Below are 19,112 nucleotides of genomic sequence, written 5' to 3'. Positions count from 1 at the left end.
AAAAAATTTAAAAATAGTCGTAGTCTTCGGAATTGAATAAATTATAAATCTATTAAAAGGTAATAGTCTGCAGATTCAGAAAAAGCAAAAAAGTAAAAATTGAACTTTTCATGATTTTGAGCCTTTCCGGAGCCCCTTAAGTGTGTTATTTCTTGGGGTTATTAATTAACCTTCAGTTCCTATATTATTTGTCTTGAATTTATCTGTGATGTGGCTTATGTACTAAGAGTTCAGTTACAAAAGTTACTTCCCAACAGCGGTATGATGGCCGCAGGATGGATGTGCTTGCTGTTTATATTGAAGCTAGAACAGGTTTACAGGGTTGTTTGCATTACACTGTTTATTCTGATACAGTTTAATTATTTTAGATGTCGTGTAAGGTTGTCTGTGGTAAATCTTGGTGAAAGTGTTCGCTGTTTGACTGAATGTGAATTACGGTGCTGCTGTCTGTGTTGATGCACGAACTGGAACTGCTGCCTTATGTGTTTCGTGTGTGTTGCAGTGTGCTGTTGTACGGCCATGTCTGTCTGTATTCGTCATGTGATGCCCTTGAGACATCATCAGCGGTTTTATTTACTGTTTCCCACTTGTCTTTGTCTCTTGTTGGCCGTAACATGTCATTGTTGTACTGCGTTGGTGTCTGGTGTGCTACTCTCAGCCTCTTCAGCCACTAAATTGGAGCCCGAAACCGAATGGTTATGTCGATAGCGAAGGTTCCAAGCATTACGCAGACGATTCCACTTACGTGGTGTTGAAGGCGCCTGACAGCCTCACGAGGGCACTTCTCTGCCCTCGCCGCACGACGTGCTTGGTGGGCCCATGCACTGCCTGCGAAACTTACCACAGACTCAATGGTAAGTTCTCAGTGTGTATAATGGTACCCTGAAGTGTGTTACATTAGTCTGGCCAACTTGCGCATTATCTTGGCAGCCCTGTCAGTCGTTGTTCTAATGTGTTCGTCAAGGGACAGTCACTCGTTGAGTTACACACCAAGATATCGTTTTTTCCGTTGTCTGCGTATGCAAATGTCGTGTAGTTTTATGGTAGGATTACTTTGTAGTGTTCCTTTGAGTAGTATATATACTGTTTTGTGCAGACCCATCTGAAGTTTATTATGTTTGCACCACTGGCTGTTTGCACCACTGGCTGATGCTTGTAAGTAGCTGTGTTGACTGGTGTTCAAGTTGCGCTCTCGAGTCCGCGGAGATCACCATCAGAAGGTAACCTGTGTATGCTGTCGCCCCGTTTGCAGGGCTATCCCCATCCAATTGATGTAGGAGGGGTTGGTTGAAAAGTGATATCCAAAAAGAAGGCACCTCACATTGATCCTTGTGGGCAACGTTTGGTGATTCTTTTAATCACTTTCTGATTTCCCGCGCGCCCTGTTTCTACAGTATTCCAAGAGGCTACCGTAGAGGGCCTTAGCTACCTGTATGTCTCTGGGTCTTGCAAACATTGCGATTATCAAAGGCGCCCGAAATGTCTACAAGAATAGCAACAGCGTATTTGTTTTTTTAATTTTATTAACAGTGGTTAGTATTTATTTGGTGCGTCATCTATAGATTTCCCGCCCTGAGACTTTGTGGTTGGGTCAGGAGTGCAGAGACAATTAATGTCAGGTGGTTCTGTTAGTTTGGCATATATAGGACAATGGGTTGTGGCATATACATTGCCAGCTTCTGGTTTTAGAGTACAGGACAATGGATTGTGTACTATTGGTTCCCCAGCCTTTGTCGAATCAGAAGAGCTCAATTAGAGATAACATTATTTATTCAGAACAGGAAAAGGGGTAATAACTCATGTTACAGCAAAGACATATCAAATGACCCATATATCACCATTTGTATTAATATATGGATGTGTGTGACGTGTATGTATTATTACAATTTTGATGTAAGATGAAGCAGTTTGTTATAATATTGCTGTAATAAGGATTATTACTATTTTTTATGTAACATGGGTTATTACAATCTTTGCTGTAACACTGATTGCTAAAATTTTGCTATGACATGGGTTGTTATAATTTTTGGTGTAACATGGTTGGTTATAATGTTTGCTGTAACATGGGACAATTTGTTAAAATTTTGGTGCATCATGGGTCGAGTATCAATCAAGCATTTGTAGTAATGTCAGTCATTCACTGCACATACATTCTGTCAGTTACTGGTGTTACAATATATTACAAATATATTACAATATATGCATGTTTTGCAATCATATAGAACCAGTTATTACGTATTTTGACGAATTTTATGTGCGGTACAAAGAATGAACTATGCTCATAGGCTTATATATATACATAATTTATTTCAGCAGTGCCATAAAGGAGCCACGTGTTTATTAGTTATGTAAGTATTTAGTTTGATAATGCATTGCGCCTGCAAAGTATGGTACGAATATCGAACTTTGGCCTTCAACAAGCGCTGCTTAACCTACTAGTTTTATTAGTACCACCAACACGCAAGTCATGTGTAAATGTTTTACATCAAAGAATGACTCACTTAAGACGGTAGTGATGTCTTTTTTGCTCAAAAACTTACATATTGTAAAAAATAACTTTACTTTGGTGCAAAGTTCGACTTCTCGTTCATTGTCAAATAATTATATTAGCATATTACAATAAGTGACCTGTGTGTATGTGTTTTAGTTCTAAGTATCATTAGTTATTTTGACAAATAATTTTATTTTGTTGCAAAAATTGTTTTTTAGAGACGTCGACCATTCATCACTGTCTTATTCCACCATACGCTGTCTTGCTCTACCACTGTCTTTGGCCAGGTTGTGATGTGCGCCTAAATATTCCGTTTCACAAAGTTCTCCTTGTGTATTACGAAAATATGTAATACCTCACAATAAAGATCATGTCGAAACACCATCTTCCTGCCCTATAAGGGTGCTTGGTCAGTTCGCTTGTCTGTGGCTATGTACAGTGTTTCTACATGTCGTACTTTGGAGCATTGCGATTAGATTTTCTGTATTATTTAGTCGTTAATCAAGGGAACTATAGTCTTTAAACGTTTTAGAAAGTCTTGGCATCGTAGGTCTGGTTGGTAAATCTTATAGTTGAGCGGTTGTGACTCTAATATTAGTGGTATAACTTTCCACTGGCGCCATTAGATGCTGAGGTTGCCAGTGTCGAGTGGATCGTGTGTCGCCAACTAAGGTGTTTGGTCGAAGTTAGTGTGCTGCTGGTTTTGCGGGGCCTGTGGAGGCCAATTGGCTGAGGGGCACGTGGCTGGCATGTTGTGGCTTTTCGGGGACTCCGGCTGTTCAGCGTAGGTCTCGAGGAACGGTTTAAGATTAAATCGGTCGGGGGCAACACTGGCCGGCTCGCTGAAGAATTGGTAGGGGTGGGCGGCGCGAGAAGAGATGGACGTCGCATGCAACCTAGTCGACAAGTGCGCGGACTACTCTGCAACTTCGGTTTACGTCACCCTGACGATAGTCCGTGCGAGTTGGAAGCAATTACGCCCTGGCTGGAATCCTGCGAGCCGCGGCTCTTTCTCACCTACGGGGAGATAACTGTTGTTTTCGAATTTTGACCACTTGATACTGTAAGGCCACGCCTGTGTTATATGGAATGGGGCCTGTCATATCAACACACCTACCAGTGTTTGAGGGCGTGACCATCGGACAGCACTACTAATTCCAATTTGTGCTCTGGGCCATATTTCGTGCAAGTGTAAGAGTATTCCCTGTGAGGTTTGGCGAAGAGAATAATTTGTGGCTCGATCTGTGTGGGAGGCAAGGTGGTATATGGGTTGAGCCGTGTGGCTCGATCAACGATATTCCCGCCGCCGGTATGGGTCATCTTTCCGGCGGTGTGCTCAGAGCGCGCGCTGGCGCCACCTACCGGGCTGATCAGGAGCGAGAGGAAAATCTGAGGAAGAGGGACTGATTTTGCTTTTGGATGCCGAGCAATAACGGCGTTTTGGGAACTATGGCGGACAGCTAAAGTCCGGTGTCAACCAGCAAGCAGGGTACGTCTACCTGGGTGACGGAGCCGTGGCAAATATCGCCGGCGTGGAAAGAAACGTTACTGGGAAGCCGTTGGTGTTTATTCCGCTTGCTTCATCTCTCCTGGCATCAGGATCTGCGGCGGCTGGCTTCATCGAACAAGCAAGAAGGTAAGGGCCTTGCTTGTCCTGTAAATTGTGGTCGGTATCCACTACTGGGTTCTGTGCGGTTGACTGTATTTTCTTGGGCGGCCGTCGCTAAACCTACTACCTCTGGCCTTCAATGTGTTGTTTTTAATTGGTTTAATACGTAGTGATCTAAGCTGTCTGTGGTGTGATCATTAACATTTATGAGGTCCTGGAGGTTCCGTTGTAGATCCCTACTGTCAAGGTTTAACCGCCATTGAAAGCAGTTTGCTGGTCCTTATTTATCACCCCTGGTTATTTTTATATATATATATATATATATATATATATATATATATATATATATATATATATATATATATAGGACTGGCCATCTTAACTCCGTGGTGTGATATAATTAGAATATATATGTAAAGTACTTCCCTGGATATATATATATATATATATATATATATATATATATATATATATATATATATATATTGTAATAATATTACTGTTACGTTTCTGTTTGAACTAATAGTGTGTCTGAGAGGCACATGTATAACTTTGAAATAAATGGTTTCCTAGATTTTTACCAGTTATTGAGCGGCCAGTTGTTATTGTATGTTTAATAGCTTGAATCGGATTGTATTGGTGGTGGTACTAGAATTCCTTCAATGACAGCAGATCGATTTTGTAATTAATTTCATGTATTAATTTTATGATGTGTTGTAATGAGTTATTGTGTTTCTAGTTATTCAAGGCAGATGATTCAAATGGTTCTGAGCACTATGGGACTTAACATCTGTGGTCATCAGTCCCCCAGAACTTAGAACTACTTAAACCTAACTAACCTAAGGACATCACACACATCCATGCCCGAGGCAGGTTTCGAACCTGCGACCGTAGCAGTCCCGCGGTTCCGGACTGCGCGCCTAGAACCGCTAGACCATCGCGGCCGGCCAAGGCAGATGTCATTCTGTTGTAGATACTCAATAGTTCTGGGATTTTGTGGGGGTTCATGTCGAGCCTGTATTGGAAACAGCTGAGCGGGCGGGCGTCCGTTTCTTGAGCGTAGTTATTGAACCTCACGAGCTTGTTTGCTCACATGAAATTATATTTTTTACATGGTAAATTATGTGGTGCCTACCATTTAAGTAACCTCTTGTGTGCCATGGTATCCGATTGTTGCCTGAACTCTGAATTGTTTTGGAAATAACAATCACTGTCGTAATGAAATAGTACATTAGTTAAATTTTAGTAAATGGTTCTTCAGCTTGATTACAATGTAGAGTATATAAAATTTAGCTCATTTCAGTAAATGTGTAATAGGCCATAAGTGCCGTGTTTTTATGAACGTTTAAAATTGAAGTAATTTATTTTCACGTATATGGTAATTTTAAAGATGTGTAGTCGTTTTAAACATGTGATGGTTTTATTTGCAAATTCTCTTATTTAAAAGTGTCAAATAAAATGTTTGGCTCAACTGTCTATGGTGATTGCCTGATGTGTTACTTTGGTCCAGTCCTACTACCCTACAGCCTATTGTGTTGTGTTTGTGTCGTTGCGTAAAAGGTGGAATTACGTAGGTATATTTGTGTTATTGAATCAGCGGGTGCTAACATGATTGGTAGTGAATATTGGTATTTTTAAGGAGTGTTAAATTTAACCTCTCGGTACCTACTTGCCATTAATCTGCATATTCTCTTTTTACTCCCCAGCCGTTCTTGTGTAAACCTTTATTTCTGCAGATTACTGTTCACTTTTCATCTGTGTTGGCAGGACAGCTTTAGTGGAAAACGGCGCGGTGCTGTTCCCTGGGCCCAGAGCAGAAGCATGTTTGTTTGTTGTTGCGGAAACTCTCCGATCGTCGCACGGCGTCTGGATTGGTCGACAGTCGGCCGCCGCTACTGGCCGCGTCGGTGTGGTGCAAGTAAAGTTGATCCTTTCATGTGTGCACAGCGGAGTGCCGCCGTTCGTGCGGGGACCAATAGTTACATCTGCTTTGTGAATTTGTAGAGCTCAGGAGCTTAAGGCGTGTTTACCAAGCCCGAGGTTTTTCTTCTCTACCTGTTCGTTAAATTTGGCACCCTTGTCACCACTTCTCAGCGTGTGCAGTTTAAGACTTGCTACCTATCAATAAACTTGATCCACAGTCATTGCTGGGAAATTTGGTTGCTCGTTCCTTGCTGGCTGTCATAGCCGCCTGCTATAGCTTTAGCTTACTTTCAGTTTTGGATAATTGTTAAGTTATTAAGGATTGCGTTAAAGTTTCTGCTAATCTGTTCCAAGTTCATGTTCATTTCAGTTGCATGTACTTCAATCTATCTTCAAATTTGGGCAATTGTATGTTTATTAACCTTTGTCGTTCATGTTTGGTTGTGATATAGGGGTGGCCATTTCCGTTTAAATTTTATACCTTTCTCGTTGGTCTGTGTGAGGGGCTGTGTAGCTTATGGTTTATGGGATTTTTATTAAGGATTATGATTTGCTAAGGGGCACTCCAACAGCTCCAGTCAGTGGCGCGTCTTGAGAGCAACCCGGGATTTGTATGAATGTTGTTCAACTGTGTAACGGTCATCTAAGCTTGAAATTTGTTAGTACATCTAACGACTGTTATTGTAATTCACATGGTTGATAAAATCGTTTTGTGAACCTGCTTGCAGCCACGCTCAGTTGATGTAAGAGTTTGTTTTCGGGAACTCTGTACTGCCGTTTTTCATGTCCTTTTTCTAATGGTACAATTGTCGAAGTGGTCTTTTTTTTTAAGCTTTGCTCAGATTTCTGATTCCTTTAATAACATTGTAAATTGTAATGTTAATATTACCATTAAGTAATAAAATGTATTACACGAAATAGCAGATGACGAATGTTTGGATCAACCTTCTATGTTTTCTCTTAACTATCTCAAGCCTAGTTATCAACAGCCTTACACAAATACTGTTTTTTTTTCATTACCTCGATTACTCCTAAGTCGATGGTAATAAAATGAAATATTTGCCAATCAGTATCATTCATTATATTTTTGTAGTATAGAACATGAGATATTATCTTCTTCCTCCCTAAATTGGTGCTTGATAAGAAGAAACATTTCTAAAAAACTTGTAAAAACTTCATGTGATGTGAGTTTGTTCTAGGAAGCACAAATAACATAGCGTCACATAGAAATGACAACACCCTTTATGTATTTTAGATACCGTTATAACATTTGCCGTAAATATGGTGTGTGTTGCTGTCATATTTTTTGTCAAGTATAGAAAATAACATCTACATAAGCATTGTGTTGCTGACGCATTTTTGGAGACTTTGAGGTGCTGAATTAACACTCTGACACTTTCCAAGTATCAGGTGACAGTGTAGATGTAGAAATACTCAACTTGGGGGTCTATTGTGCCTTACACCAAATGTGGACCTAGAAATTAAAACGTCAGCTACCTTCAGTTTTGAGAGATATGTGTGTGTGTGTGTGTGTGTGTGTGTGTTAGTGTGTGTGTTCTGCTGATGTATTTTAAATGGAGAAATACTGCAAGTCACAACCTTTACATAATTTTTTTTGGACAAATACTTAGGTACATGGTGCATCATACACTCATTTTTCAGCACAGCCAAGATGGCTATTCTGGTGCTTCACTGTGACTAGCTGTATGGTTTAATCTCCTCTAAAACACTGGATTGTGATATGGCGTTTGGTGGTGAAACAAAAGTGGGACAAGAGGAGACGAACGTCGCTTATTGCCATCTGGTTTTGTGACGACATAGGTACGATTACCATCTAGATTAGAAATGGTAAAGGTCCCAGAGTGGCAGTTATGACGTTGCAAGTGATAATCGAAGAAAAATAAAGACATTTTCATAGGACTTGTCGATTTGAAAAAAAAAAAAAAAACGTTCGACAGTGTCGAATATTACAAGATGTTCGAAGTTATGAGAAAAATAAGGATAAACTACACGGAAAGACGGCTAATATACAGTATTTACCAGAACCGAGAAGAAACAAAAAGAGTGGAAGACCTAGAACGAAGTAGTCTACTTAGAAAGGGTGTAAGACAGGGTTGCAGTCTTTCGCCCCTACTGTTCAATCTGTACATCAAAGAAGCAATGACGGAAAGAAGAGAAAATTTGACGAGTTGGATTAAAATTCAGACTGAAGGGATAACAATGGTAAGATTCTGTGATAACATTGCTATCGCCAGTGGAAATGATGAAGAATTATAGGATGAAATGAACACTCTAATCCGTACAGAACACAGAGTAAGCGTAAACCGAAGAAAGACGAAAGTAATGAGAAGGAACAGAAATTAGTATAGCGAAAAAACGTCGGAATCGGCGATAACGAAGCAGGCAAAGTTAAGGAATTATGCTACCTAGACAACAGAATAACCCACAACAGATGGAGCAAGGAGGACAGAAAAAGCAGACTAGCACTGGCAACAAGGGCATTCCTGGCAAAGATAAGTCTACTAGTGTTAAATATAGGTCTTAATTTGAGGAAGAATTTACGTTTGGAGTACAGCACTGTTTCGGAAAGGGGACTGTGGGGAAACCGACACAGAAGGGAATCGAAGCATTTGAAACGTGGTGCTAAAGACGAATGACGAAAAGCTGATGGAATGATAAGATGAGGAATCAGGAAGTTCTCCAAAGAATCAGCGAGGAAAGGTATATATGAAAAACACTGACGAGAAGAAGGGACCTACGTTAAGACATCAGGACATAACTTCCATGGTACTAGAAAAAGCTGTAGAGTGTAAAAACTACAAAGGAAGACTGACAGATGGATGCATCCAGCAAATAGTTGAATATGTAGGCTACACGAGATATTCCGAGGTAGTGGGCCACTTCAAACCAGCCATAAGACTGACGACCCAACAAAAAAAGGTAATTGTTTGATACATGGCAGATAAATGGTGTGGCTTGCCACATGATAGGTGAGGGAGGGTGTGGCTTGTTCATCATAGGTAGTAGGCCAATGGAATTTATAGCTCACCTGCACTTTTCAAAGTCCTTTAAGTGCAAAATGGACTATGATCAATTTAGATATGCTATAGATGTACTACTAGTTCATAACCAATAAGTCGTGGTTAGTCTACACTGTACTTTGAACGTTATGCGGTTTGAATCTGGTTTCGAAAACCTCTATCAAAAATGGTTCAAATGGCTCTGAGCACTATGGGACCTAACTTCTGAGGTCATCAGTCCCCTAGAACTTAGAACTACTTAAACCTAAGGACATCACACACACCCATGCCCGAGGCAGGATTCGAACCTGCGACCGTAGCGGTCGCGCGGTTCCCGACTGTAGCGCCTATAACCGCTCGGCCACCCCGGCCGGCAAACCTCTATCATATCATTATGTAACGTATATGAAAACACCAATACCTATTTGACTATTCTGTGCATGTAACTTTCTTTCTTGAATCAAGTTAGTGAAATGATTGAATAGCACTCAGCGTAAAATTTCACTAGACAGAATCCTGTTTGTTCCTATACTATATAATTGATTTTAAACATGGCTAGTAGAAACATCCATAAACAAATTTTCATTGTCTAATGTATACGGACAACCAACTGTAAAAGTTTATTGTAAAAACCTTGACCAGGTTTCAATAACCAAAGAGAATATATCCTTCAGGAGAGTCACATATAATGTTTTAAATACGTTACACACATTAAAAAAAGTTTTGCGTCATCCCGGTTCCCAGAACTCCTGAAGATAGACGTTGGCTGTGGATATTGTATCAAAGACACAGTCCCTTTGACTGTTCAGAGATGTCACTAAACCCGCCCAAAGATGTGAACAACCGTGCATGAGCAGCGCCTACTTGGCGGACAGCCGATCAGTTCCCGTCATTCCGCCAGGAAGGAGTTACACGGCTCCTGTTGTCTGTAGTTCAACCACGCCTAGACGGTCAATATTGCTGTTCCATCGCGTCCGCATTGTTACTTTGTGTCAGGAAGTTCTCTCAACATGGGAGGTGTCCCGGCATCTCGGAGTGAACCAAAGCGATGTTGCTCGGACATGGAGGAGATACAGAGAAACAGGAACTGTCGATGACATGCCACCTCAGGCTACCCAAGGGCAACTGTTGCAGTGGATGACCGCTACATACGGATTATGGCTCGGAGGAACCCTGACCGCAACGCCTCCATGTTGAATAATGCTTTTCGTGGAGCCACAGGACGTCTTTTTACGACTCGTACTGTGTGCAATAGGCTGCATGGTATGCAACTTCACTCGCGAAATCCATGGCGAGGTCCATCTTTGCAACCACCACACCATGCAGCACGGTACAGATGGGGAAAACAACTTGCCGAATGGACCGCTCAGGATTGGCACCATGTTCTCTTCACCAATGAGTGTTGCATATGCCTTCAACCAGACAATCGTTGGAGATGTATTTGGAGGCAACCCGGTCGCTCTGAACGCCTTAGACACACTGTCCAGCGAGTGCAGCAAGGTGGAGGTTTCCTTCTGTTTTGAGGTGGCATTACGTCAGGTCGACGAACGCCGTTGGTGGTCATGGAAGGCGCCGTAACGGTTGTACGATATGTGAATGCATCCTCCGATAGACAGTGAAACCATATCGGCAGCATATTGGCGAGACATTCATCTTCATAGAGGACAGTTCGAGGCCCCCATTGTGCACACACATCTTGTGATTGGCTTCCTTCAGGATAACGACATTGCTCGATTAAAGTGGCCAGCATGTTCTCCAGACATGAACCCTATCGACCATGCCTGGGATAGGTTGAAAAGGGCTGTTTATGGACGACATGACTCACCAACTACTCTGAGGGATCTACGCCGAATCGCCGTTGAGGAGTGGGACAATCTGGACGAACACTACCTTGATGAACTTGTGGATAGTATGCCACGACGAACACAGGCATGCATCAGTGCAAGAGGATGGGCTACTGGGTATTAGACATACCGGTGTGTGCAGCAATCTGGGCCACCACCTCTGAAGGTCTCGCTGTGTGGTAGTACAACATGCAATGTGTGGTTTTGATCAACAATAGAAAGGGTGGAAATGATGTTTATATTGATCTCTGTTCCAATTTTCCACATCTACCTCTACATGATTACTTTGCTATTCACAGTAAAGTGCCTGCCAGAAGGTTCAATGAACCAGCTTCAAGCTGTCTCTCTACCGTTCCACTCTCGAACGGTGGGTGGGAAAAACGATCACTTAAATTTTGCCGGCTGGAGTGGCTGAGCAGTTCTAGGCGCTACAGTCTGGAACCGCGCGACCGCTACGGTCGCAAGTTCGAATCCTGCCTCGGGCATGGATGTGTGCGTTGTCCTTAGGTTCGTTAGGTTTAAGTAGTTCTAAGTTCTAGGGGACTGATGACCTCAGAAGTTAAGTCCCATAGTGCTCAGAGCCATTTGAAAGCCATTTTGAACTTAATTTTTTCTGTGCGAGCCATTATTTCTCTTATTTTATCGTGATAATCATTTCTGCCTGTGTAAGTGGGTGCCAACACAATGTTTTTGCAATCAGAGGAGAAAATTGATCATTGAAATTTCATGAGAAGTTCCCGTCGCAATGAAAAAGCCTTTGTTTTTAATGATTGTCAGTCCGATTCACGTATCATGTCTGTGGCACTACCTCCCCTGTTTCGCGATCATACAAAACGACCCGCCCTTCTTTGAACTTTTTCAATATCGACTGTCAGTCGCACCTGATACGGATCCCACACCGCACAGCAGTACTGCAGAATAGGGCGGGCAAGCGTAGTGTAAGCAGTCTCTTTAGTAGATCTGTTGCACCTTCCAAGTGTTCTGCCAATGAATCGCAGTCTTTGGTTTGCTCTACTCACAACATTATCTATGTGATCGCTCGAATTTAGGTTATTTGTAATTATAGTCCCTAGGTATTAGTTCGTTTCTGAAAGTATTTATATGGAGTGTAGCCATGCAGAGAAGTGAAACATGGACGATAAATAGTTTGGACAAGAAGAGAATAGAAGCTTTCGAAATGTGGTGCTACAGAAGAATGCTGAAGATTACATGGGTAGATCACATAACTAATGATGAAGTATTGAATAGAATTGGGGAGGAGTTTGTGGCATAACTTGACAAAAAGAGGGGACCGGTTAGTAGGACATGTTCTGAGGCATCAAGGGATCACAAATTTAGCATTGGAGGGCAGCGTGGAGGGTAAAAATCGTAGAGGGAGACCAAGAGATGACTACACTAAGCAGATTCAGAAGGATGTAGGTTGCAGTAAGTACTGGGAGGTTGAAGAAACTTGCACAGGATAGGGTAGCACGGAGAGATGCACCAAACCAGTCTCAGGACTGAAGACCACAACAACAACAGGTATTATTTGAATTTACAGCCTTCAGATTTGTGTGACTTATCGCTTAATCGAACTTCAGCGGATTCCTTTTAGTCTCATGCGAGTAACTTCACACTTTTCTTTATCAGGGTCAATTGACACTTTTCGCAACAAACAGATATCTTATCTAAATCATTTTGCAATTCGTTTTAGTCATCTCATGACTTTACAAGAGGTAAATGACAGCATCATCTTCAAATAATGTAAGAGGGCTACTCAGATTGTCTCCTCTGTCGTTAATATAGATCAGGAACAATAGAGGGTCTGTAACACCTCCTTGAGGAACGCCGGATATTACTTCTGGGTTTACTCGATGACTTTCCTTATATTACTACGAACTGTGACCTTTCTGAGAGGAAATCACGAATCCAGTTGCACAACTGAGGCGATATTCCAGAGGCACACAGTTTGGTTAGCAGACGCTTGTGAGAAACGGTTTCGAAAGGCTTCTGAAAATCTAAAAATATGGAGTCAATTTGGCATCCCCTGTCGATAGCACTCATTACTTCATGAGTAGAAAGAGCTAGTTGTGTTCCGCAAGAACGATATTTACTGAGTCCGTGCTGACTATGTGTCATTAAATCGTTTTCTTCGAGATTCTTCATAATGTTGGAATACAGTACATGTTCCAAAAGCATACCGCAAATCAGCGTTAGTGAAATGGGCCTGTAATTCAGCGGCTTACTCCTATTTCCCTTTTTCAGTATTGGTGTGACTTGAGCAACTTTCTAATCTTTAGGTACGAAACTTTCCTTAAGCGAGCATTTGTATATAATTGCTAAACAGGGAGCTATTGCATCTGCATACTCTGAAAGGAACCTGACTGGTATACCATCTGGACCGGAAGCCTTGTCTTTATTAAGTGATTTAAGCTGCTTTGCTACACCGAGGATATCTGTTTCTATGTTTCCCATCTTCGAAGTTGTTCTTGACTGGAATTCGGGAATATTTACTTCATTTTCTTTGGTGAAGTAGTTTCGGAAAACCGTGTTTAATAACTCTGCGTTGGTGACACTGTCATCAGTGACTTCAATGTAGTTATCGCGCAGTGAAGATATTGATTGCGCCTTGCCACTGGTGTGCTTTATATACGACCAGAATCTCTATTTCGCAGGAGCTATCTACTTCAATTTCACTACAAGGCAAAGTACTTCTGACAGCAGTAAATACTCCACCACCAACTTTATTTAATCTATCCTTTCCGAACACTGTTACATCGTTTGAAAAAAATTCGGCTCAACTTACTTCCGGCTTTAGCCAAGTTTCTGCACCTATAACTATTTGAGCTTCAGTGCTTTCTACTAGGGCTTGAATCTCTGGTTCTTTCCCAATACAGGTACGATAATTTACAATACCGATCGTTTCTACAAATACCTTAGAGTGTTTTACCTGTTCGCTTTTAGACGGACGCCCTTTCTGTGGTTTCCTGAGACCCTCTAACCAAAAAAAACAGCCCAGTCCCTTCCATACAGACCCGGCTACCCATGTAGCCGCTTCCTGTGTGTTGTGGACTCTTGACCTATTAAGTGGAACCCGGAAACCCGCCACCCGATGGCGCGTCAAGGAATCTGCAGCCTACATGGTCACAGAACTGCCTGAGCCTTTGATTCAGACCGTCCACTCGGCTCTGCACCAAAGGACCACAGTAGGTAATGTCGACGGTGCTGCAGATGGTGAACTCCGCCTTAATGTCGGAAGCCAGACTGACAGTCTTTACCATTTCCGCTAGCCGCCCAAAACCAGAGAGAATCTCCTCTGACCCAAAGCGACACATGTCATTGGTACTGACATGGGCCACCACCTGCAGTTGGCACCCTTTCCACATCCGGAATGACTCCCCTTGCTATGCACACTGAGTGCACACTGGCTTCCTTCCCCTCCTTGGCAGTCATGTTCCTAAGGGGCCCCATTACACACCTAACGTTTGAGCTCCCAACTACCAGCAAACCCACCCTCTGTGAATGCCCAGACCTTGCAGGTGGAGAAGCTTCGTCTGGAACAGGGTGGACGACTGCATCTGGCTCAGAGACTTTGTCATCCAGGGAAAACACCCGAAACCTGTTCATCAAAAGAACCAGAGACGCCCTACGATCGGCCCCATGGAAAGTCTTTCACTGTCTGCCAGACTTTGGAATGATCTCCCACTCGACCAATGGTGAGGGGTCAACCTCAGTGCAGGTAGTACGCGGGTCGGCCACAGCAGTGGATCGATCGGGGGACACGTGGGTCTTGCTCGATGTCCCTCGCTTCCCCGCATCTGACCCCCACAGTGATGCCCTTTGGCAGCAGCCTCAAGTTGTGTGACGGAAGCCAATACTGCCTGGAGCTGTGAGCGAAGGGGTCACCAACTCAGCTCGCATCTGTACACAACAAACACAGTGCCTATCCATTCGTGTACTTGCTCCTGTTCGAAACTCGTAAAGATATGCAATAAACATAGTTGTACTCGCCTTATCAGCAGCAGGAACTCGTGGTGCTCCCTCACTGGCGGTCTAACCGACACGGAGCTGTTCTAAGCATAACGAACGAAAGCCTGTACGATATGATGGTCGATATGACGGTCGATATCAATGGCGGTACTGTACAGTACACTATTTTTAAAGTGAAACCAAAGGTTGCTCCCAGTAAGGACTCAAACAGGCAAGAAATTACAAAAATATACTAGTAACTACAAAGGAAACTGAAAGAAATCGCACCTGTTTGAAGCTCTTAAAAATATGTAATAAACAAATGGTGTAACATGCGGTGCTCTCTCACTGATGGTCTAACCGACACTAAGCTGTTCTAAGGTTCCGGAAATGTCGGAACCGAGTACATGCGTAACTTTTTATGATGTGTATAAAATAAGAATCTTTAAGTATTTAAAACTATACAACACTGAAATGAAGTATGTGCAATAAAACTGGTACTTAATAAATTACATGACATAAAATTGTAAACGTATATGACGAATCGCCAAGGAGTTAAAGTCAGACAGTGGAAAATACGGAATAAAGGCATCCACAGGAACATATAAAATTGTTACACACGTACAGCTTATTGAAAGAGTAGACATTGGACTGAAAGTGTAGCAACTAGTTGCAATGCCAGGTAAATGTGGGCGCTAGTAGCGTGATGAACACTCAACTGTGTCAAATGCGCAATTGTTACAATAATACATCATTATGACACATATTTACATGTTATAAACAAAGTAAATTGTATGTATTATAAAAGAAAGGACATATAAAGGATACAAAAGGGAATAAAATAATTTCTATAAAAATAACTACAGCAAATTGTAGAATAAAACGAGTGACATGGTAACTTACAAATATACTAAGTGCCTGGCTGAAAACGACTTACAAGTTCGTGGCGCCCTCCATCGCTAACGCTGGAAGTCAGTACGGTGTTGGCCCACCCTTACCTTCGATGACAGCTTCCACTCTCGCAGGCCTATGTTCAAGCACGCGCTGGAAGGTTTCTTGGCGAATGGAAGTCCATTCTTCACGGAGTGCTGCACTGAGGAGAAGTATCAACGTCGGTTGGTGAGGCCTGGGACGAACATGACGTTCCAAAACATCCCAAAGGTGTTCTACAGGATTCAGGTCAGGACTCTGTGCACGCCAGTCCAGTACAGGGATGTTATTGTCGTGTAACCACTCCGTCACAGGCCGTGCATTATGAACAGGTGCTCGATCGTATTGAAAGATGCAAACGCCATCCCCGAATTGCTCTTCCACAATGAGAAGCTAGAAGGTGCTTAAAACAGCAATGTAAGGCTGTGATGTGATAGTGCCAAGCAAATCAACAAGGGGCGCAAGCTCCAACCATGAAAAACACGACCACGCCATAACACCACCGTCTCCGGATTTTACTGTTGGCTTACACACGCTGGTAGATGACGTTCACCAGGCATTCGCCAAACCCGCACCCTGCCATCGGATCGCCCTGTCCACCCGTCGAATGTTTACGCTCCTTACACCAAGCGAGGCGTCGTTTGGTATTTACCGGTGTGATGTGTGGCTTACGAGCAACCGCTCGACCATGAAATCCAAGTTTTCTTATCTCCCGCCTAACTGTCATAGTACTTGCAGTGGATCCTGATGCAGTTTGGAATTCCTGTGTGATGGTCTGGATAGATGTCTGCCTATTACACAGTACGACCCCCTTCATCTGTCGGCGGTCTCTGTCAGTCAACAGACGAGGTCGGCCTGTACGCTTTATGCTGTACGTGTCCCTTCGCGTTTCCATTCCACTATCACATCGGAAACAGTGGATCTAGGGATGTTTAGGAATGTGAAAATCTCGCGTACAGACGTATGACACAATGATACAAGTGACACCCTATCACCTGACCACGTACGAAATGCGTGAGTTCCGCGGAGCGCCCCATTCAGCTCTTGCTTGTCGTCTAATGACTACTGAGGTCGCTGATATGGAGTGCCTGGCAGTAGATTGCAGCACAATGCATATAATATGAAAAAAGGTATGTTTTTGTCAGTGTCCAGATACTTTTGATCACATAGTATATGTGCTGATAATAAATAACGTACTATAGCAGGATTTTATCAAGATTTTACAATAAGAAGGAAGAGGGAAATATACACCCGCCAGGTTAGCCGAGCGCGCTAAGGCGCTGCTTTCTGGACTCGGGTAGGCGCGCCGGCCGCGGATCGAATCCGCTCGGCGGATTAACGACGAGGGCCGGTGTGCCGGCCAGCCTGGATGTGGTTTTTAGGCGGTTTTCCATATCCGCCTAGGTGAATACCGGGCTGGTCCCCACGTCCCGCCTCAGTTACACAGCTCGCAGACATCTGAACACTTTCGCCCTATTCCATTACACTAGTCGCAGACAGTTGGGGTACACTAATTCCTTCCTGGGGGCCACGGGATGGTGGCAGGAAGGGCATCTGGCCATCCCTTCTACTAACTTTGTCACATCCGATTAACCATGCCGACCCTGCGTATCCGCGAGAAAAACAGCACAAGCAAAAGAAAGAAAGAAAGAAAGAAAGAGGGAAATATACTCTACGTAAAATCTAGAAACAGAATGTGGCATAAAGTGCCATCTGTCATGCTAACAGTGAGGAAGTACAGAGTCCATAACGGAAAGGGAGAAACAACGTTTCCGAAATGGAAGTGAACGGAAAATGAACTTAAGCATCAGACAGTTGGAAGCAATGGCTTCATAAAAGAAACTTCAGTTTCTTAACTGTCGTTATTTGTTTAAAATGGGGCCATCGTTAATGACCATATGTTCAAAGATCTCAAGTTCTTCCAAGTCGTCAAGTTTCCACCCTTTCTTCTCTCCACGTAGAGTCGACATTTCGTCTCGTTTTGATTGTATGCCGATGTTAATAAATGCTCCGTTAAAGTAGAAATATTTTCATTTCAGTGTTGCAAAGTATTAAGTATTGTAGACGTTTATTTTATACCCTTAGTTGCACTGGTCAAGGATTTTACAATAAACTTACCCAAGCAGTTGGCTGTATATTTAAAATATTGCAATATAACTGACTGTTTAACACATTGAGTTCTTAAATTATATGGTTTTTATGTAACAATTACTAGGAATAACTGCCAGACTTTTGCAATTATAAATAAGTGCAGGCTAGAGAAAAAATGTAATTTACTGTCATTATAGCATGTTGCATGTAGGCACAGCAAATGGCAATATTAAGCTGTTATGAGAGAATCTCAAGTTGTTCTTCTGGAGCGATCGGTCTTCTAAATGTCGTTGACTATAAAATGAGATAGGTAGAAATATACGATAATTCACTGAATCTGTTAGCTGTAGAAGAAGAAAATATGAATGACGAAATACCTGAAAGAATATATCACAAACAAAATTAAAAAAAAAAAAGGAAAGTTGCTGTTTCTTCTCCTAATTTCATGTTTCTTTCGTATTGTACATGATAATAGTTCATCACACGCTCTACTTTACACGCAGCAGTGGTTGAAATACAATATTCTGACAACATGGACACATTTAAAATTGCCGCAGCTGCATATTTTAACTCGCCATTCCAAGCCGTATTCATGTGTTTAGATTTTTCTGAGGTGACAGTTGGTAGGCGCATTTTATGTGTGATGTCTGTTATTTTGGACATTTCCAAAAGAACAGACATTACGTATATAAAACTTTCTGGCAGATTAAAACTGTGTGCCGGACCGAGACTCGAATTCGGGACCTTTGCCCTTCTGATAGGTTTGCAGGAGAGCTTCTGTAAAGTTTGGAAGGTAGGAGGCGAGGTACTGGCAGAAGTAAAGCTGTGAGTACCGGGCGTGAGTCGAGCTTGGGTAGCTCAGTTGGTAGAGCACTTTCCCGCGAAAGACAAAGGTAACGAATTGGAGTCTCGGTCCGGCACACAGTTTTAATCTGCCAGAAAGTTTCATATCAGTGCACACTCCACTGCAGAGTGAAAATCTCATTCTGGACTACGTATATAATTCAGGCAATGACAGCCACTCATCCTTGCAATGCTGATGCACCTGAAGTTCGAACTGTTACAGGAATCGGCGAGACGCCGCGGATAATGAAGCTAATGATCAGAGGCAATATATCGGTAGTGTATGGTATAAGTTTGCAATCTTGGTCTTACATGGGGCGTGCTAGGATAATCCGTGCAGTTAGAGTGGCGTGGTGGTCAGCGCACCTGCTTATTAAGCAGGAGACGTGGGTTGGAATACTGGTACGGCGCTT

Source organism: Schistocerca nitens, chromosome 5 (assembly GCF_023898315.1).
Source record: "Schistocerca nitens isolate TAMUIC-IGC-003100 chromosome 5, iqSchNite1.1, whole genome shotgun sequence".
NCBI classification, from domain to species: Eukaryota; Metazoa; Arthropoda; class Insecta; order Orthoptera; family Acrididae; genus Schistocerca; species Schistocerca nitens.
The sequence above is the reverse complement of the archived record's forward strand: the minus strand, read 5'-3'. Positions refer to the sequence as shown.